Consider the following 20,662-nt stretch of genomic DNA (forward strand, 5'->3'; position numbering starts at 1 on the left):
GCTGAGGCTCAGTGAAAGTAGTGGCTGAGGCAGGACTTGGTCTAGGTGTTCTGTATCCAGGTTTTCTTCCAAAACGTGCTCGATGATATAGACATGCACTCTGCTCCACGGTTTCATATCTACAAGTCATATCTTCCTAACCATGTGGGAGCTTCTAGAGGAGTGGATCGTCTCCCTTCCTGTTTTACTTCCTTGAGGACTTCTCAACCTTTAATATCGATAGACATTCCCTGAGGAATTTGTTGAAGTACAGACTCCTATTTGGAAGTTCTGGGTGGGGCCTGAGACTGCATTCCTAACAAGCTCCCAGGCGATGCCCACCCTGCTGGTCTGTGGACGACACTTTACAGAGACCTAATGGCTGGACTCGAGAAATACTTGCTATAAGGTGACTGATGAGTTTTGCACCTAACACTCCTGAGACTGTCCTGAACCTTTTTAGCCTGTAGAGAGCGGCCGTGAAGATGGCCCGGGGCCCACTGCGATGAGCCCCGGGGCTGTGGGACAGGACATTGATGCTGAATGCAGTCAGAAGAGCTGTATGCAGGAGAGTCCATCCATGAGGAGCTTTGTTTCCAAAACAGCCTGACCGTCCTCTGTCAGTGACTTTCCCCAAGCAAGGGAGACCCCCTCCCCCAGGTAAGGAGAAGGTGGTACACGGTCCCACCTGCATATCTAATCCTCGCACCTCACTCAGGTCACATCTCCACAGCAGGCCTCTCCCTCCCTGAGGCGTGTTTTCCAGCACCCACAAACTGAAACCTCGTGGCTTTGGAGCGGATTTATTCCCTGTGAGTCAGGCAGGAATTCCCCACGTCTTGTCCCTACGAGGAACCACTTGCTTAGCTCTTCGGGTACCAAAGGGAAAAGGAAAAAGGCAATGTCTTCCAGAGCCCTGTCCTTCCTGCAGGGTGTTTGCATCACTGATTTTGGACTAACAGGTGTGTCAGGAACAGGTGTAGTGTGTGTGTGTGTGTGTGTGTGTGTGTGTGTGTGTAAACAACAGTCGTTCCCAACTAGGGGCATTTTTCTTCAAAGGCTTGCAGCAGGCAGAGTGGCTCATAAGAACTTCTCACAGGTGAATGTATAAGAACTACAGTAAGGGAAACAAATCCCCAAGAAAATATGGAGGTCTTGGCCCTTTTTACTCAGGTCTTTGCTTCTAGTGACTATTTTATTGTAAAATGATTGAAATCTGCACAAAACTTAATACATAAATGTAAATGATACAGTGTTGATGACCACATGGTCTGATTTCTTACACTGAGAAAGTAGCTGCTTCAGTGGAGGGCTCTGGGCTTTTCTCCATTTTTCAAGCAGGCTTGAGAAGGAAAGAGCGAGCCAGGCAGCATAGGGAGGGGCCTCTCTCAGAGGGCTGAGGGAGGGGCCTCTCTCAGAGGGCTGAGGGAGGGGCATCTCTCAGAGGGCCGGAGACCCACCAGAGCGGCCAGCAGACAGCCATACGCAGTCAGGACCTCCTGAATAAAGTTTTGTTTCGGAGACTCGTGAGGGGATGAGGACAAACTCCTGAGGATGCAGATGCAGGAAAGTCAGTGCCTTTAAGCACGCTGTGAACATCAGCTAGCTATGAGTGGAAGTCTCAGATCTCAGATATAAGCAGCTAAGACAGACCAAATTAGCAAATGTGAGTTTAGGAGTTAACAAGATATTTTTATGGAGCCAGGAGGATTGAGAGATGGCCCAGGAGGAGGGGCTAAGATTAGTGTAGAAGGTGGGTTGGCTGAAACAGGTGCCATCTCCCCTTCTCGGCATCCTGGGAGCATTGACGTTGACACTGGGCGAGAAGGATTGCCTGACACGGCAGAGATTCTGGGGGCCACTGGGGAGGCAGTTGGACTCTAGGAGAAAGAAAGGAGGGGTAGAAAGAGGGGGACAACTCTGCGAAGAAAGATGAGACAGATGAGGGGTGGAGTGCGGATATCAGGGAGGTCTGACAGGAAGAGGGGGCTTCTGTCTGACAGGGCCCGACGCCCCATGTGAACCCACCCCAGCTCTGTTAACACGCAGCCAGGGCCTTCCCACATGGGAGATGCTCAAGGGCTAATATGCAAATGATAATTATGGGGCCATTTATCAGACTTTTATGTACAGACCAGTGCCCTTGTACGTGCATTCTCTTATTGAGAATGTTCCCAATTTACAGATAAAGAAACTGAGACCCTACGCAGTAGCTCACACAGGGTCTCACAGCTCGTGTATGGCAGAGATTCAAACTCAACTCTGACTCAGAGCCCACACTCTCAACCCGTTCATTTTACGGTAGTTATCCCCCTCGTCTCAGGGCATGTTGGCCTGGAGGAGGAACAGGAATGCCGAGAGAAGGCAACAGTGACGCCTTGCCCACCGGCTTGTTCGGATACTAGGAATGTTTGCCAGGTGCCCAGAGGAAGAATAGGCATGATTGGCAAAATGTTCCCTCCTCCCGTTTCCAGTTGCAGAGCCTGTTCGTAAAGGACGTTTTCATTCAATATTATGTATTAAATACCGGAACTTAAATGACCTAGCATAACGTTAGCCAGACAGTGATCAAAGGGGAAAATTGAGAAACACATTTAAAAGTTCAAGGTCAACGAATACTTTTTAAAAGCGGCATCCTGCTTTCCCCAGGAGCTCTACGTCAGAGGGAGCGGGTGCAGGAGGAAGCGACTGGTGTCTAGTGACGGTGGAGGTGAGGGAAGCTCCTGACGGGTCCCATGGATAGGATCATCCCCTTGTCTCCGCGGGCAGCCTCCATTTTTCTAAGATGTCTCTGGGCCCTTACCATCCAAAGGAAGAAGGCCAGGGAGCCTGTCACAGATGTCTCTTGTCCTAATTTTTCTGAGGTCTAAAAATACAATGATCCATCTCAGTGGCCTTTATCACTCACCGTGGGCACAGCCTTCCTTCCAGTCCCCACTGCAGCAGACCTTCTCCCCTGGCAGGGGAGAAGGGGCACAGTGATCCTGGGTAAGGGCTTACAAAGGTCTCATGGGGGAATAAGTCCAGGGAGGCCGCACCTGCCCTGCTCCTGGCACCAGAGTTCATCCTTTCTCGTAGACTCCTGATGAAGATGCCTTTGAGTTCGCTGGGTGGGCAACACAAAGCACCTTCTGAGGAAGATTCCTGATGCCGTCACATGGAGACAAGCTGCCACTGTTTTTAGACAGAGACTCCTGGGCCCTGGGAGAAGCAGCTGAGGAGCTGTGAATCTTAGAAGACCCTCCCGCCACCTGTAAGTGTCTAGGAAATTCCAACTGCTAGTGGCAAGATACAGTGGTTCAGCTTGCTGGTCCCGCCCCTGGTGAGTCCCTCCCTTCACCCCTAACAGGAGTGGTCTAGAAAGGCCCAAAGCAAAGCATGAGGATTGTTGAAAGAGGCCTCGGGGTGGGCATGCCCTCCAGGAGGCAAGAGCCTCCCAGCAATGGGATACAGGCTCAGACCATGAGACCTGAAACACTTGAACCTCAGCTTTTTTCTCAGATTAACAACACTGTTCACCTCCACGGAAGGGGATGCCACAGGGGCTTAGTCCACATGCTCAGGCAGGGTAGCCAGGTCTCCAGCTGTGCATCGAGCAGGGCAGAGCCATTCAAGGAGGGCTGAGGCAGAGCCTGTCCCTGGGTTCTCGCCCGCACTGGCCCTGGGCCACCCCACCAGCAAGCCGTGGCCCGCTGCACTGCAGAGAGGAGACATGGGCCGTGCTGGGCAAAGCCAGGAGGGGCAGGTAGTCAGCAACTGCCCAACTCCACTTGTCCCACAGTTGTCTCTGTGATCCTCCAGGAGACTGAAGGGACTGGGACACAAGGTCACCTCGCCACCTGTCAGTCACCCTGGCCAGCTGGTGGCTATCAGGCAGGGATAGCTGGGACCCACCCTCATCAGAGGTCAGGCCCATGCCCAGGTGTCGTGAGGCATCTTTCGTATAAAGGTCCTCTGTGAACCCATCAAAATGCCTGCTGCTGGTTTCAACTTCCCAAGTGAGAGGAGAGGAAGAAAGTATTCAGAGGCCTTGGCTCAGGTACGAAACATGGAGTGTGTCAGCGAGAGGTATAGTATCGAGGAACCAGGAGAGCTGTGGGTCTCAGTCTGGGGCCCAGTTCGGGTCTTCAGAAACACCTTGCTGGCTCCGCACTCCTTGGTATACTGAACGAGAAGAACAATGGCTCAAATAACCAAAAGCAGCGGCAATGAAAAACTCCTGGTTCTGGGTTCTGAGACGAATTTATAGTGTGTGGGTTTTTTCAAACCCCAATGATAGATTCATATTTTATCAATATTTTACTACGGTCATCACGTTGCTACTAAACCTGGATGAAAAAGGAAAGGTTTGGGCTTCCCTGGTGGCGCAGTGGTTTGGAGTCCCCCTGCCGATGCAGGGGACATGGGTTCGTGCCCCGGTCCGGGAAGATCCCACATGCCGCGGAGCGGCTGGGCCCGTGAGCCATGGCCACTGCTGAGCCTGCGCGTCCGGAGCCTGTGCTCTGCAGCGGGAGAGGCCACAACAGTGAGAGGCCCGTGTGCCACAAAAAGAGAAAAAAAAAAAAAAGTAAAGGTTTATCTGACTAGCTATTGCAGAGTCTCCAGGTATTTATTTCATTTTGCCTGTTTTCCTCCACACCAGTCCTTTTAGGATTACAGGCTGTGTGGATAGATGAAACTCAGTTTCATTCCCCAGATCTGCCACTTAACCAGCCCCATGACTCTGGACAGCTGGACTGAAACCTCAGTTTGCTCATCTCTAAGGTGGGAATGTAACACTGACCTCACGGGACAGTTGTACAGGATGAACGTGGCAAAGTGCCTGGTGTGGGGCTCGGCACATAATGGGAAGTCAGTTAATAAACAGCAGCTTGTTCTTATAATTTTGTCTTTGATACTGTGGGCACCCATTGGGTGTCTGGCTTGGCATGCCCTGGGCAGCCTCTTGACCTTTCCTGGGCACCCCCCTGCCCACTGGAAGTCAGTGAGGGGAGCCCAGGATAGAGGCAGGACGGCCGGTTTAGGAAGGGCATTCAGTCCTGGTGAATCTGACAGCTCTTTCCCCGTGGCAAGCATTCCTTGCCAACTCCATGAGGCGGAATGCAAACACCAGGCAAGTTCCGTACCACGCCCCAGCCTGCCAGGATGCACTCCTAGAAGCAGATACGTGCAGGCTCCAGCCCGTCAGAAGAATTCATTAGGACAGTCTGTGATATGGTGCTGAAACCGGAGGCTCGTTCAGGCAGGCCAGGGATGGGGAAGTCTCGTCCCTGCTGAACCCCTCCAGCTGATAAAGGCAGCCTCTGCTGGCAGATTTCATTTTTCACTGGGCCATCTGCATCCAGTCAAGGATAACTTGTCTTTCCCAAAAAGCTCCTCGTCAGCATCAGCCCCCCGCACAACTTCCCCCCTCCGTGAGTCAGGCACCACTGCTGGTGCCTGGGGTCATGGGGACGGTGTGGTGTCAACAAACCAGTGTCATCATCATACAGACAGAAGCATTGAAGTGGCCGGGTGTTTATGTGGTTGATGCCCTGTTGCTTTTTATCAGCCCGAGTTACTGCCTATTTAGTTCTGTGTTAGCTGGTCTAAAATCTTCAGAGCAGTGTTTTTATTTTCTTAATTTTGTCATTGCTGTTATCAGCTTTTATCACCTGTGTATATGGGGAATGTTACTACTCTCTGCGGTCATTCTTATTCTTTATCCTTCCCCTCTCACTCTCTCCCTTCTCATTCCCTCCCTCCACTTCTCTCTTGCAGGTTGGAAATTCCCAGTTGGAGAGGGTCAGTCTAGCTCTTCCTTCTGACTCTGGGGTTCTTGTGTCAGTCCTGAGGGGACATCTTAGAGGACACATCCCATCCTTGTGGAAGGCTCCTAGGTTTGGGGGGAGCTTAAGAGAAGGATCAAGTTTTTGCCTTCACATCTACCTCATCTGCCGCCTTTTTGTGATTGCCAGAAAGTTTAAGGCCAACTGTAGTGGCTTGGGTCTTCCCAGAACATCCCTTCGGAGCTGAGATTGGCCAGAAGGAGCTCTTACCCTGCAGTGAGCACTTCCTACCCACAGCTAGAGAAAAGACATACCCTGCTCGCCACTGTTGTCCAACCACTACCAGTAGAACTGCTTTTATGGACCTTCCAGAGACAGGGACATTTAAACTAGGTTAAGGAGTGATGTCATTCACTGCCTAACTTAAAATCAGAGATAAGTTTATAACTTCATTTATTTAGCAGTCATATATTGTGAGCCTCCTATGTGTCTGGCTCCTAGTTCAGAGATGAAGCAAGCATGGCCCTCTCCCCAAGGGACCTCACAATCTAGTAGGAGAAGCAGAAATGTAAGCAGATAATACAGGTGTGGGCAAAGGATCGAGAATGAGCTTTGCCTAAAGAGGCTAGGGAAGGCTTACCAGACGATATTTTTCAGCCTGGACATGAAGGATGCATTCCTTCCTTTCTTAGAAGGAAAAGAAGTGGAAGAACACCCCAGGCAGAAGGAACTGTAAGAATTAAAAGGACCGGGAATATCTTGGTACACCTGGAACCATAGTGGGGAAGGAAGGCAGTAGGCCATGTCCAAAAACACTCCTGCTTTCTCAAGATGGTATATCCTCAGAGCTGGCTACCCAGTGGTGCATGGACCTGGCTTCCATTGCTTTGTGAGAGCCAGCTGTTACATATGTAGGACTTTTGCAAGCCGGTTGTCAAAACATTAGTAGCTTGAATTGGGAGTGTTTATACCGTGGAAATTGGCAAGTGCTGCAAAGCAGGACGGCTCTTGTTAGTTTGTTTTTTAGAGAGCCAGTTTATACACACTGCTGTAGGCTACTCTGGGCAGTAGGTGTGTAGTTACATCCCAGTAGAGTCTGGGCAACGTGTCTCTCTGTACTCAGAGTCAGTTATTCCCTTCTCCCAGGGAGGCCCGGCTGTGTGGCTCTTCTTCAACAGCTTCTCCTAAAGGGTGAGGTCAAAGAGAAATAGAACAACAATCTGATTCTTTCTGTTTTGAAGATGGCTTGGTTTGCGAGGCCTATGTCCCTGCCTATGTTCTTGTACTTCCTCCCATGTGCCTATTCTAAAGCCTCTGTCACTTTAGAACCTAGGATCAGTCCCCCCTGTGATCAGTTCCATGCCTTTGATTTCCTCTCTCGTGGGTGGGACAGCACTTGTCCAGAAAGAGATCCTGCAGGGCAGGGGCTGGGCCTCAGACCCTGGAGATCCCAGCGCAGCCAAAGTCAAGAAAGGACTGACTTTTGGGCTTCCCTGGTGGCGCAGTGGTTGAGAGTCCGCCTGCCGATGCAGGGGACACAGGTTCGTGCCCCAGTCCGGGAAGATCCCACATGCTGCGGAGCGGCTGGGCCCGTGAGCCATGGCCGCTGAGCCTGCGCGTCCGGAGCCTGTGCTCCGCAACGGGAGAGGCCACAACAGTGAGAAGCCCGCGTACCGCAAAAAGAAAAAAGAGAAAGGACTGACTTTTTAAAGAAATATATTTTTCTTCCTTTCACTGAACTGACCAGTTATTTCATTGTCAGTTGCCATAGGCTTGGCCTTGATAACTGTGTGTATAGTTGCTCAGGCCCTGAAATCTGTGGCCACAAACAGTTGTCCCAGTGCAGTGTGAGAGAAGGAGTCAAACAAAACACGTTCAGACCGTGGCTTTGCTGCTGACCAGTGGTGGCAAATGTATACGAGTTATTTGACTCCTCTGAACCTCATTTTCTTCATCTGTGTCGTGGAAGTAGAATAGCGAGCTCATTTCATAGGGTTGCTGTAAAGATTAAACTAAACTATGTGTACAAAGTACCTGGCTTTGCTAGTTAATGTCTTTTTCCCTCCCCTATTGCCCTGACTACTCGCACCCCTGCCTTATCTTCATTTAGTGAATTGAGGCTGATGCTAACTTAAAAAAAAAAAAATCAGTGACCGATCTACCTACATTTCTTCTGCTGGACCCCATTCGTTAGGTTAGGGGAACAGTCAGTGACCCATCTGTGGAGAGAACTCACAGCTGTGGCTGTATTATCACCATGCTCTAATCTCTCTGAATCTGTAACATGTGTATAATAATAGGTTTGCAGTGAGTATCATAAGAGATAGTGCATTTAAGGTACTTAGCAATTTGCCTGGCACATTGAGAGCCCTCAATGATGGAAGCCGCTATGATCTAAATTGCTGTGATGAAATAGGCTTGAAAGGATTCTGAGTCAAAGGACCATAGAACTGGAAGGGAGCTTAGAATCCAATCTTCTTGTTTGCAGAAAAACAAAGGGCCACATAATGAGTGGCAGAGGCAGGACTCAAATCCAGGTACCCTAACTCATAGTCCAGAGTTCCCTGCATCTAATCAGCAGGAAATGGTTAATCCTTGCGCAGGGCTTTTTTTTTTTTTTTTTTTCCTACCGAAGCTGGAAGACCAGAACAACCCTCAAGGAAGATCATTAGTACTGGGGTTTGTTATTTTGAGGCTAATTAGGGCTCACATTGCTGTGTTCCCCAAGGGAGAAACTGTAAAAGAAGGCTGGGGCTTCATTTCCAGGAATATGGAAGCTGTTACACGTTGCCTCTGAGCACAACCCCAGTGGGGACCAGAGTCCCTGAGAGCTTATGGGACATACATCATCCAGAAATCTGGCTGCCTTGAGCCAAATACAAATACAGACGAGACCCGAAACTGAGGTTTCAGCTCTCTTTAGCAAAATGAGGCATTGTAGCAGATAAGACAAAGCTGGGGAAATTGGCAAAAATCAAATAGCCTCAAAACAAATGTATTTGGAGAAGAATATTGACCATATGTAAAGTGTGTAAAAGTGATTTTTAAGTAGGTTTTTTTTTCCCTTTTCTATTCTTGTGTGTTTATGTTGGCCATTAGCTCGAGATGACTATTGACATTCTTGACTCTTGAAAATCTTCCTCTAGGAGCTGGTCTCATTTTTGCATTTTTTGCCCTTGTTTTAACCTGAAACACCCAGGACGTATAAGCATGGGAAAGGAGGGGGTGAGGGGAGGTGAGCCCATCGCTCTGTCCCATGTGGTATCTTTACACTGACTCCTAGTTCGTGGAACAGAGTGGTGAAAACCCGAGGCTCTAGAGCCCACAGTCCCGAGTTTGTATCCAGCTCTGCCGCCATACTCCTCATGTGATCCTGAGCAATCATGCAGCTTCTCTCAATCTCATTCTCTTATCTTCCAAAAGGAAATAATAATAGAACTGGCCTGTATCAGTCTGGGTCCAATCAGGAGACAGAAAGCACATAGTGATTTGAACAGGGATGGTTTAATCTAAAGAAGTATTAAACTCAGATAGGTGCTTAATTACAAAGATATAAAGAGAATCCTAAAGGGGACCCCAGGGCTGAGGGCAACTACCCAAGGAAGGACAAACATGGCCTTCCTGTGGCTGAGGTTCACACTCCATTGGAGAGGGTATGGGTGGAGCCCACCTGGTCTGCTGGCTTGTTTGGCCCAGAGCTGTTCCAGTGGCCAGGCAGTAGGAAACAGCACACGTACAGGTGAGCCAAGGTGGGTGGGCAAAGAGAAGTAGGGTGTTGGGAGTCTACTTCCTGGAAGGTGACACTTGGGCTGGAATTCATGGTGTTGATGTTGGGAGGCCATGGTAAACAGTTGTCCAGGGCACAGGCCAGCAGAGGCTGGTGGGCAGATGTACAGGGGATTAGGGAGCCTGGGGAACACTTGGAGCGTTTGCATCAGGAAGGCCAGAGCAAGGTGGTCACTGGGCTCCAGACAGGGCTCAAGGTTGCTGAGGAACTAGGCACCCTGGGTGGGCTAGAACACCACTAGATGTCTCCACACGTGCATGGGCAGATGCACAGAGAAGTAGCAACAAACAAAGGCAAGACAGCACATCAAAACCAGGAAAACTTCTTCCTCCTGTAATGTCTCTCCATTGCCCTCTACTGACAAAGCTTAACACTGTGCTTAGTGTGAAGAAGAAGTACATCAAGAATCCTGTCTATCATTGCAAAGCAGGTACTGAAGGGTGAATTTGGAGCTGAGAGGCAATAAATTGATCAACTGGAACAAGACTTCAAAGAGTTGTTTGAGAGATTAAATGAAAGAGACCATGGAGGGTCTTTATCACAATGCCTGGTAACTTTCAGTAAATGGAATCTGTCCTCTTGATTCCTGTTGATTCGTCAATAGGAGAAGGGATAAATAAATAAGTTGTGGTACATTCATACAGTGGAATGCTATTTGGTAATAAAAAAAAGAATGAATGAATGATCAATGCAGCAAAATGGATGAATCTCAAAAAATTTTGAATGAAAGAAGCCAGAAATAAAAGAGAATGTACTTCATGATTCCTTTTATATGAAGTTCAAGAAAAGGCAAAATTACTCATAGATAGAAACCAGAACTGTGGTTGCCTATGGAGAGTGGGGAAGAGGGCATAAGGGAATTTCTAGGGTGATAAAAATGTTCTATATCTTTATTGAGGTTTTGATTATGTGGGTGTATACATTTATCAAAAGTCATCAAATTGTACAATTAAAATCAATACATTTCATTGATTTTACCTCAGTTAAAAAAATACTCCAGTTTGCCTCATCATCTTTGAGGAGGAGGAAGGGAAAAGAATGTTTGGAGTAGGGTCAGTAGATAAAATAAGAATGGAGATGTGGTAAAGATTGTTGAGGCTGGTTGTTGAGTACATGGCGGTTTAGTGTACTTCTCTCTCTACCGTTGTACATGCTGAAAATTTCCATTATATATATATATATATATATATATATATATATATTTTTTTTTTTTTTTTTTTTTTTGCGGTATGCGGGCCTCTCACTGCCGTGGCCTCTCCCGTTGCAGAGCACAGGCTCCGGACACGCAGGCTCAGCGGCCATGGCTCACGGGCCCAGCCGCTCCACGGCACGTGGGATCCTCCCGGACCGGGGCACAAACCCGTGTCCCCTGCATCAGCAGGCAGACTCTCAACCACTGCGCCACCAGGGAAGCCCAATTTCCATAATATTTTTTAAAAATTAAATGCAAAAGCCAAAGTAGAAGAACCCAAGAAATTCTCTTTCATAATGGAAGCAGACAAGGATGTCCCTTGTTACCACTGCTAGTTAACAGGAATTGGCAACACTGGCAATGACTATTCAAGGATATATAGAGACAAGAGATAATGGCATAATAGAAAATACAAAAATAGAAAAGTTTTGAACAGATACTTCATCGAGGAAGATGCACAGGAAAATATATCCAAAATATCGCTTATTTGTAGATTACATAATTATATAGCTCGTTGATCTCAGGAAAGCACCCAAGAAAGATTAGTGAGAGAAAGTGAGTCCAGCAGCTGAAAATATAAGAAAATTCACTAGAATGGATTTTATTTGTGCCTTGTATCTGAAATACAAATTTGATAGAACAGATTCTCTTAAGCATTACACTTTAAACACCAAGTACATACAGATGTCTTAACACAAAAATAATGGTATTTTTTGTTTGATTCTCTTGCCATGTCTATACTTAAGTATTCAAAGTCCCCCTAGTTTTTGAATTAAGGAAGCTTTTACCCTCCAAGGAAACAATTTCATTATCCCAAACACTTTTGGGGTTACCTTTGGTATGTTTGAGCCTGGATGCTGACTACAGAACTTTCCATGAGACTGATGGGACCCAGTGAGCTTTATTTTTGGTCCTGTATCTCAGGCTCCCCTGAATTCAGGTCACACAATGCCTAACCCTTGTCTCTACTTTCAGAAGTCTGTATACCTCCCAATCTGTTACTTCACTTGACTGGATTTTGCATTTCTTTGATTCTTAAGATATTTAAATGTCTCTGGTCTAGTTTTAAAGACCTCTAAACTTGGTAGAATCCTGCATTCTTTTAATATTTTTCCAGTGTTGGAGTCCAATAACAAATAAAAGATATTGAAACAACACCCAGCTGGATCCTGGATATTTCTCATTGCATTGTCTGACCTTGTGCTCACAACTTTCAAAGTGATCCTATTGACAATGAAGACAGGACAAGAATTTGAAATGCTGTAACTATTTAGAGGTAAATGTCCCTTGAATTCCATTTTTCTCTTATGAAGTAGCTATGTTCATAATGATAATATTTAAAGGAAATAAATTGCCTCTGGTGCCTCATAAATCAAAACTTTCCCTTGTACCAAATGGTACTTTTGCCCAGGAAAATTAATTCCTCTCTCTGAGGGGCAAGTACTAATTAATTCCTCTCTCTGAGGGGAAAAGATTAATATTAAAACCCTAGGAGAATTTGCCCCAGTCTTCTTACAAGTCCTTGTGTGCCCAGATGTGTAGACGGAGAACTCTCTTTGATGACAACATGAGATTGAAGTGAGTGAAGAAAAGAATCAACTCCTCATTGCTTTTGTCGCTGCTGATGATATTGCCGAGAAAGGGCCACCCCACCTCTGACGCCCACCCAGTTCCCCATCAAAAACAAACAAGCCTGGAGTTAATCCTAGCAATGGACCCAAATTTCCCTCCTGCCTCCTCCAGGGGGTATTGGCAAATTCCCGAAAGTGCACTCAGGGTAGTTTTGCTTTCTCTGTATTTGGTTAATGCTAATTGATAACCCCACTTCAGCAGGCAAACTGCCATCCTTTATCTGTTAATCCAAGGGATTCGGAAAAAGAGCACAGACATGGATACAGCTATGGAATAACCCTTTTCCTTGCTCTCCTCTCATTTATTTGCCTTCTTTTTGTCCCCACCACCCCGCCCTCTGATGGCTCCCAGAGCATGGTTTATTGAAGCATAGCCCAGACTGGAATATAAAACTAAAAAATAGTAACAACACTTCATATTTATTAAGCAGTTAACTATGTGCCAGGCACTGGGCTAAGTGCTTTCTGTAGATTTTTTAATCCCCACGATCCAGTGACACAGCTGCTTCTGAGGCATCTCCACTTGGATCTCCCACAGGTATCAGCAAATCAACATGTTCACAATGGAACCCATCATCTTCCTCCCCAACCCTCCTCCTTCTACTCCTCAGTGGCTCCAACCAGAAACCCGGGAGTCATCCTGGACTCCTCCTTCTTTATGCCCCCATCCGACATCCAATCAATCATGATGCCCTAAATCTAAATCTAAACCTGTCTCCACTGCTTCCACTTGTCCCCAGCACCCAACCCCATCATCTCTCTCTGGATTATCATAACAACCTCATAACTGTTCTCTCCCTCATCAGTCTTGCTCCCTGTAATCTCTACTGGCTCAGCAGCCAAGAGGGACTTGTGTAAGATGCAAGTCGCCTCACCTCATCACCTGGTTCCCTTAGGATAAAGCCTAAACTTCCCAGGGGTTTACCAGGGCTTTGAACACCTGAACCTTACCTTGCCCCAAAACTCATAGCTCCAGTAATCTACTTTATTCTCTCTCATCTTTGAGCTTTTGTTCTAAACTTTGTTTGAATCCCTCCCTCTATAGCTTCCTCTTCCCATTTCTCCCAAACCCCTCTTATTCATCCTCCAGGTCTCAGCCTAAACAGAGAAGCATTTCCTGATTCCCAAGCCTGCTACGCCTGTGACCCCTCACACAATCCCACATTTCTCCTATTATTGCACTTACCATGCCACGCTAGACTTTAAACCTCCTATGGTAGGCAGAATAATGGCTCCCTGAAGATGTCTCAATCCCTAGAACCTATGAATATGTTTCCTTACAAGGCAAAAGGCATTTTGCTGATGTGATTAAGTTAAGGATTTTTAAATGGGGAGATTATCTTGGATTTTTCAGGTGGACCTTACATATAAATAGGAAAAGAGATGGGAGAGTCTGAATCAGAAAAGGAGATACGATAAAGGTAGCAAAGCTCAGAGCGATGTAGGGCCATGAGCCAAGGGGCAACCTCTAGAAGCTGCAAATGGCACAGAAACAGATTTTCCCCTAGAGCTCCCAGAAGGAATGCAGCCCTGATGATGCCTTGATTTTAGCCTAGTGAGGACCATTTTGGACTGCTGATCTTCAGAAGTATAATATAAAAATATTGATGTTGTTTTGAGCCACTAAGTTTGTGGTAATTTCCTGTAACAGCAATAGAAAACAAACACATCCTCTGTGCAGATTTTGTTCCCTCTATATCACTAGCACCTAGAACAGTGACTGGCTCATGGTATGTACTCAATAACGTGTGGCAGGATGCTATTTTGGGAATATTATCCTCTTTATTTTTCTCCTAGCCTTCTGCTCACCCTCTTCCTACTGTAGCAGCTAGTCCCTGGGTTCTTTTCCTCAGGAAATAGGTATGACAAGAAGAAATGGCCAGCTGGTCCTGCTTTTGAATTTTTATGTATTTTTATATTTGTATTTGCCAAAAAGTCATGAAGGGAATGACTCTAAGAAGAAATTACCAAGATTTAAAAGAAGGAGGGATTTCTCTTGAAGACCAGAAAAACATTCCTTGAGGTAGGAGGAGGTGGAAAAAGAAAATGCAGCTTGAGAAGGGAGAAGGCAAGCCCCCAGGAGGGGATGGCTGAGTGATGTGTCTTAGGTAGTCAGGGTGGAGGAGCACCCTAGGCAGCCCAGCTGAAGATCCAGTGCCCTCCCGGCCTGGAGGGGCCAGGCAGACAGGAGAAGCATCTCAGTGGGTACCTACACACACAGATTCCTGGAACAGCAGAAAGACCACCTTCCATGCTTTGGCAGTGAGTCCCCTGAAACATAGGCTAGAACTTTTAACGTTGACCAAGATTAGACCTCAGGGCTTCCCCGGTGGTGCAGTGGTTGAGAGTCCGCCTGCCAATGCAGGGGACACGGGTTCGTGCCCTGGTCCGGGAAGATCCCACATGCCGCGGAGCGGCTGGGCCTGTGAGCCATGGCCGCTGAGCCTGCGTGTCCAGAGCCTGTGCTCCGCAGCGGGAGAGGCCACAACGGTGAGAGGCCTGCGTACCGCAAAAAAAAAAAAAAAAAAAAAAGATTAGACCTCAGTGATGTGGGAGTTTGACGTATAGGAATTAAGTTCCATTCTAAGAAAATAAAGTTATATTTCTTATGCTCTTGCATGTGTGGGTTGAAATTCAAACCCACCACACGCATCCATCAAATGAACGAACCACTCCATGGCTTGATGTCTGTGCTTATTGCTTTCACATATCTGCAAAAGTCAACTCTGTTATGGCTTCAGTAACTCTCCTGCCACAATGTAAAACTCTTTCTTAGCTGTCAAAGAAAATATATTTTAATATCCCATACCACAGCAAGTGATTTAAGCCTATTTTTTTGATTTTTGAAATGAAAATTTGGATCTCTAAGCCTAATATTTTTTGTGTGCTCATTCATTAGTTCAGTGCATTCAAATAGCAAGATTATATAGTATAGTGCTTAAGAACAAACACTCTGCTGGGTGTAAATCGTTGCTCTTTCTCTTGCTAGCTTTGTAACCCTGAGCAAGTCACTTAACCTCTTTATAAGAAGCCTGTGAACTAGGCTAACACATGGGCTTCTTGTCAAGATTATTTGAGCTAATATATGTAGAATACTTCTGTTTTCATGCGCTGCCTAATTTACTTTGGTTGAACCTTTAAAAAAATCTGATATATGCATAAAGATTGAATTAATGTCGCGTGCTGTAACTGGAGATAAAGAGAGACAATAGCTTGATATGAAAAGCTCTCTGCTGGTGGGTCAGGCTAGTTGTTTTTAGCCTGTGCAGGCTCTGTTGCAGACACTGGGAATGTCAATGAACAAAACAAAAAATTCTGCTCTTATGGCGCTTACATTCTATTGGGGGAAATAGAAAAAACATAAACAACTAACCCAAATGAATATTTACTAGGTCAGGTGAAGAACAGCAAATCAGGGTAAAGGGGATAGGTGTTCCATTTTAAATAGGGTCGTTATTTGGAAAGAGATCCGAGGGAAGTGAGGGAAGAGAGTGTTCAAGGCAAAACAGCCAAGTGCAGAGGCCTGGGATGGGACATCATCATGTACTTGAGGACCGGTAAGGAGACCAGTCTGTTGGGGCCAAGTGGGCAAGTAATGGATGAGAAGTTGCAGGAGCCAGATCATGGAGGGAGCTTGCAGGGAATTGTAAAGATTTTTGTTTTCATTCTGGCCGGGAAGCCATTGGAGAGTTTTGAGCAGAAGAGTAACATGATCTGACTTAAAAATTAAAACGATCGTGACCCAGCAATTCCAATCCAAGGTATATACCAAAAATATAGGAAACAGGTGTTCAAACAAAAACTTGTAGGAGAATGTTCACAGCAGCACTGTTCACAGTAATCAAAGGGTGGAAACAACCAAATGTCCATCAACTAATCAATGGATAAACAAAATGTGGTCTATCCAGAAAATATAATATTAGTCAACTATAAAAAAGAACACATGGTATAACATGAGTGAGACATGAAAGCATGCTAAGTGAAAGAAGTCAGGCAAAAAAGGTCCCATATTGTATGATTCCATTTAAACGAAATGTCCAGCATGGGCAACTATATAGAAAAAGAAAGCAGATTAACAGCTGCCAGGGGTGGGGGAAGGAGAGAATGGGGAGTGCCTGCCTACTAGGTATGGGTTTCCTTTGGGGATGATGAAATGTTTTAGAACTAGATAGAGGTGATGGTTGCACAACATGGTAAATGCATTAAAAGCCACTGCATTGTGCACTTTTAAATATTTAATTTCATTTTATGTGAATTTTAACTCAATAAAAAAAAATTTAAGAGATCCCTCAGGCTTCTGTATGGGGCACAGACCGAAGTGGGGTAAAGATGAAGATCTGTAAGGAGGCTCCTGCCACAACCTGAGAGAGGTGGCTTGGACAGGCTGGTAGTGGTGGAGGTGGTGAGAAACAGGCAGATTTGTATATACAACCTAAAAGAAAAGTTCCTCGGTGTCCTCTCTGAGGCTCAGTTCTCGTGGGACCCCATGGGCTTTCTCTGTGAGAGTCCTGATAGTTTCTCTCAACACTGAGCAGGACTAGATCTAGGAAGCCTGGGTATTGCTCATCTCAAGGCAAGTACTGGGCCCGAGGATGGCCACAGTGATGGGGTGCTGTGGGCCACAGAGACCTTTCACCTGGGACAACATACTGGAGTCCCATTACCCGTGATGAAGGATTACACTCCACTTAAGAGTGGATACCATGTTAAATCTCTATATAAACGGTTTTCTTCCGACCCATCAATAAACATTGCTTTGAGAGAGAGATTACCAAATGCACTGATGGGTCTTAATTGTCCAGAACAATGACTAAGCGCCACTTGGTCAAGATTTTCTTGACTTAGCAGCTGTCCAGAAAGTGACAAATTTATGATTTGAGAGCAGTTTCATTTTTCTGCCTGAATCACAATAATTTGTGGGAATTAGCTACCTGATAAGATAAGGGGTGAGGCTGGGGAGATGTGGAGGGGAGGGGAGAGGGCATTCAGTTCCCCTCAGTGTTCCAGGGAGGGCTGTGGAATTTTCGGCGCAGCCCTGGACACACTGCAGGGACCATTAAAGGATTAACGGGCCCTGATGGGGTGGCTATGCAGCGGTGAGGTTAGTAAATCACTGGAGGCCGGGTCATTATCCTGGGAATTCATTCAAATTGTATCCGCAGAGACACCAGCTATCATCTGGAGTCTTCAAGGAGAACACCAAAACCCGAAGCTGAACTCCGGGGCTCGAAGGGCTGAGACTTCCAGGTCACAGGCAAAGGGATTGCTTTCTCTTTTTGGCATAAACCCTCTCCAAAATCTTAAATCCCGCCTTCATTATCAGCACATTTTTGTGGGGGCAATCCATTGCAAGTTTACTTTTCTCCACCAAAATTGTATCAACTTTGCATTGATTTTCTTCAGAAAAAAAGTTTCTTTTCTGAAACACAGTGTATTGGACAAAAGGAAGTTTTCTTCCTTGGCATTTGTCCACAGCAGAGGCTTAGGTTGTTGCCTTTCCTCTTTCTTTGTATGTGGTTTTTCTTTTTATCAGGCGGAGGTGGGAGGAGGTGTCTTATTTCACTTAAACATGGAACTATTAAAAAAAAAACCCTAATTCATCTGGCGTTATGGAATATGGAGGTTCTTGACAAAGGCAATGAGTGGAAATAAAAAATGTATTTGAATTGCTTGTGCTTCACTCCCCAGATGCCCAGCAAAACGGCAGCAAATCTTTTCCCCTGACCCTTTTCAGGACATTTATTAATTATGCTGCCGAGTGAGACTCTGTTTGAGGAATCTGTCTCTGTGTCCTCATGGACTGATCTGAAAGATCAATTTTGCAGAGAGGATTTTGTGTTGCTGGTTTAAGGGCCCTAACGCGCCACTGCTGAAGGGGTGTTAACAGATGAGGTGGAAGCATTCTGCTCGATTCAATCAAGTAAACTGCTACCAAGCAAAGGTCCTGAGGGCGTCAGGCCTGGGGTGGGTGGCCTGACAAGTGAACTGAGGAACAAGCGCACTGGGAGTGGGAGGCAAGTGTGTGGTTAAGAGTCCCATAGCTTGGATGAAGTCCTGACGCCTCCACTTTTGGTCTGTGACTATGGACAAGTCATCTGATGTCTCTGAGCCTCAGTCTCTTCATTAATAAAGTGAGTATTGGTACTTTCTATTTAGGGTAGTTTTGAGGATCAGGAGAGGTAATATTCATGAAGCATCTGATACAGAGTAAGAACTATGTAGCCAGCTATTATTATCTTTGTTTGGGGGGGGGGGGCAAAGGATTGCTTCCTTTGCTGTATCCAGGAAAAACACAGATCATGCCCAGGGATGCTTGCTTTCTGGTTCAGTGCTGGACTGTGCTTTGTTTGTGGTGACTTGCCTAATTTCACCTAGTGGAGGGGAAAGAACATTGGACTTGGGGTCAGAAAACTTGGTTTCAAGCGCCTTCTCTCCCACTAATGAGATGAACGCACTTGGTGAAAATTCCTTAGTCTCTCCAAGCCTCAGTTTCCTAATTTGTCAAGTGGGGACACTCATCTGGTGCTCACTGATATATTGTGAGGTTCAAATTAGATAACTAATTCATGGGGCTGTACTGTGTAGGCTGGAAAGCACTCTAGGGATGGAAGATGGTGGCAGTAATGAATGAGCTATTGAATAATAGGCTATTGATACCATGGGCCATCCCAATACCCTCTGATGGCCTTGGTCTCAAGGAGGGACAGGGGATGGAAGATAGGAGGGGTCAGAATGATCTTAACTCCATAGATGCTTTCACTTTCTGGACGTGGGACAGAAGTGTCACCCTCGCCTGAGATGCCAGGTAGACCTTTGCAAGACCTAGGCCCTGTCTTGCAGCAGCTCTGCTGTATCACTAAAATCACATTGATAATAGCTAACTTATCACCTCATTCTCCTGCCTCCCCTGGAAGAGCCATTCTGAAGTGTGGTGATTAACCCTGTCCAGCTTAAGCTCAAGAGGCCTGGGCATGTGCACAGCAGATGGAGTGGCTCCAGTAAATGTAACTGGCCTCTATTCCCCAAGGCCAGGGGAAACGGAGCAGAAGCTGACCCACGCCTGCTCTCAGCAGCTCGTGGTTTCGCGGTGGGAGGAAAGCAGCAAAGGCAGACCGGGACTTAATTCAGAGGAGGGCCCGATCTCTCTTCTTTGCACGGCTGAGCTCCCTTTTATATACCATGTGATATGCTAAGCTGAATGGTTTTGTAAAAATCCACGCTCAGAGCAATAAATGTTCCTGAATGCAAAGTGCCTTTTTTAGTACTTTTTTGTTTGTTTGGCCGCAGCATGTGGGATCTTATCTCCCCGACCAGGGATCGACCCTCACCCCTTGCATTGGAAGCACGGAGCCTTAACCACTGGACCACCAAAGTCCCCTTAATACTTTTATCTGTTCGACTCACCACCTTAGCAGGGAGCAGCTCTGGGTCAGATGGGAGGGAGGTCATGATTTAAAACATGAGACACCCAATTTCTCTGCATCATCAAATACCCCCTAGATGTAAGCCTTCCCTTCGAATTGTGCCCAGATTTGGAGCTGTGGAAGCTGGGTTCATCGCTCCCTTGCCTGTGTCAGCTCTGCTTCCGTCTTTTCTTTCTTTTTTTTTTTTTTGGTACGCGGGCCTCTCACTGTTGTGGCCTCCCCCGTTGCGGAGCACACGCTCCGGACGTGCAGGCTCAGCGGCCATGGCTCACGGGCCCAGCCGCTCCGCGGCATGTGGGATCTTCCCGGACCAGGGCACGAACCCATGTCCCCTGCATCGGCAGGCGGACTCTCAACCACTGCGCCACCAGGGAAGCCCAGCTCTGCTTCTTTCTGATGAGGCCTCATCGTGGGCTATTACTGGCATCAGTCTCTAAGAACAGAGATCTTTGATCAAAATGCTTTGTGTTGTAGACCTCTGCAATATAACCTAAAATCACCTGAGGAGACCATTCTGCATGCTTAATTTACTCTTTCCTCAGTTTAAACAAATGCATTCAGAAATGTACTTCCAAGATATTCCATGGCTTTCCAACTGAACTCTTTTAAATCCAGCAACCTTATATCTAAATTGCCCTGAGAGAGACCTTCCACGTGACCTTGTACTCAGCCCCTTCTATTCTGGTCCACACCACCGTATCCAGTAAGTATTGGTCCTCAGTCAAGATCAGTTGCCCAGAAATGGTAAGTGTGCACTGTCTGATTCAGTCAGGGGCATGCACTGTCTGATTTTTGGAGGCTAAATTTTCAAGAAAATTACTATTACAAAAGTAATGTTTGCTATCTGAAATAATTCAAAATGAAGTGTATAGAATAAACGG

The sequence above is a fragment of the Mesoplodon mirus genome (genome assembly GCF_964341445.2).
Source record: "Mesoplodon mirus genome assembly, chromosome: 7".
NCBI classification, from domain to species: domain Eukaryota; kingdom Metazoa; phylum Chordata; class Mammalia; order Artiodactyla; family Ziphiidae; genus Mesoplodon; species Mesoplodon mirus.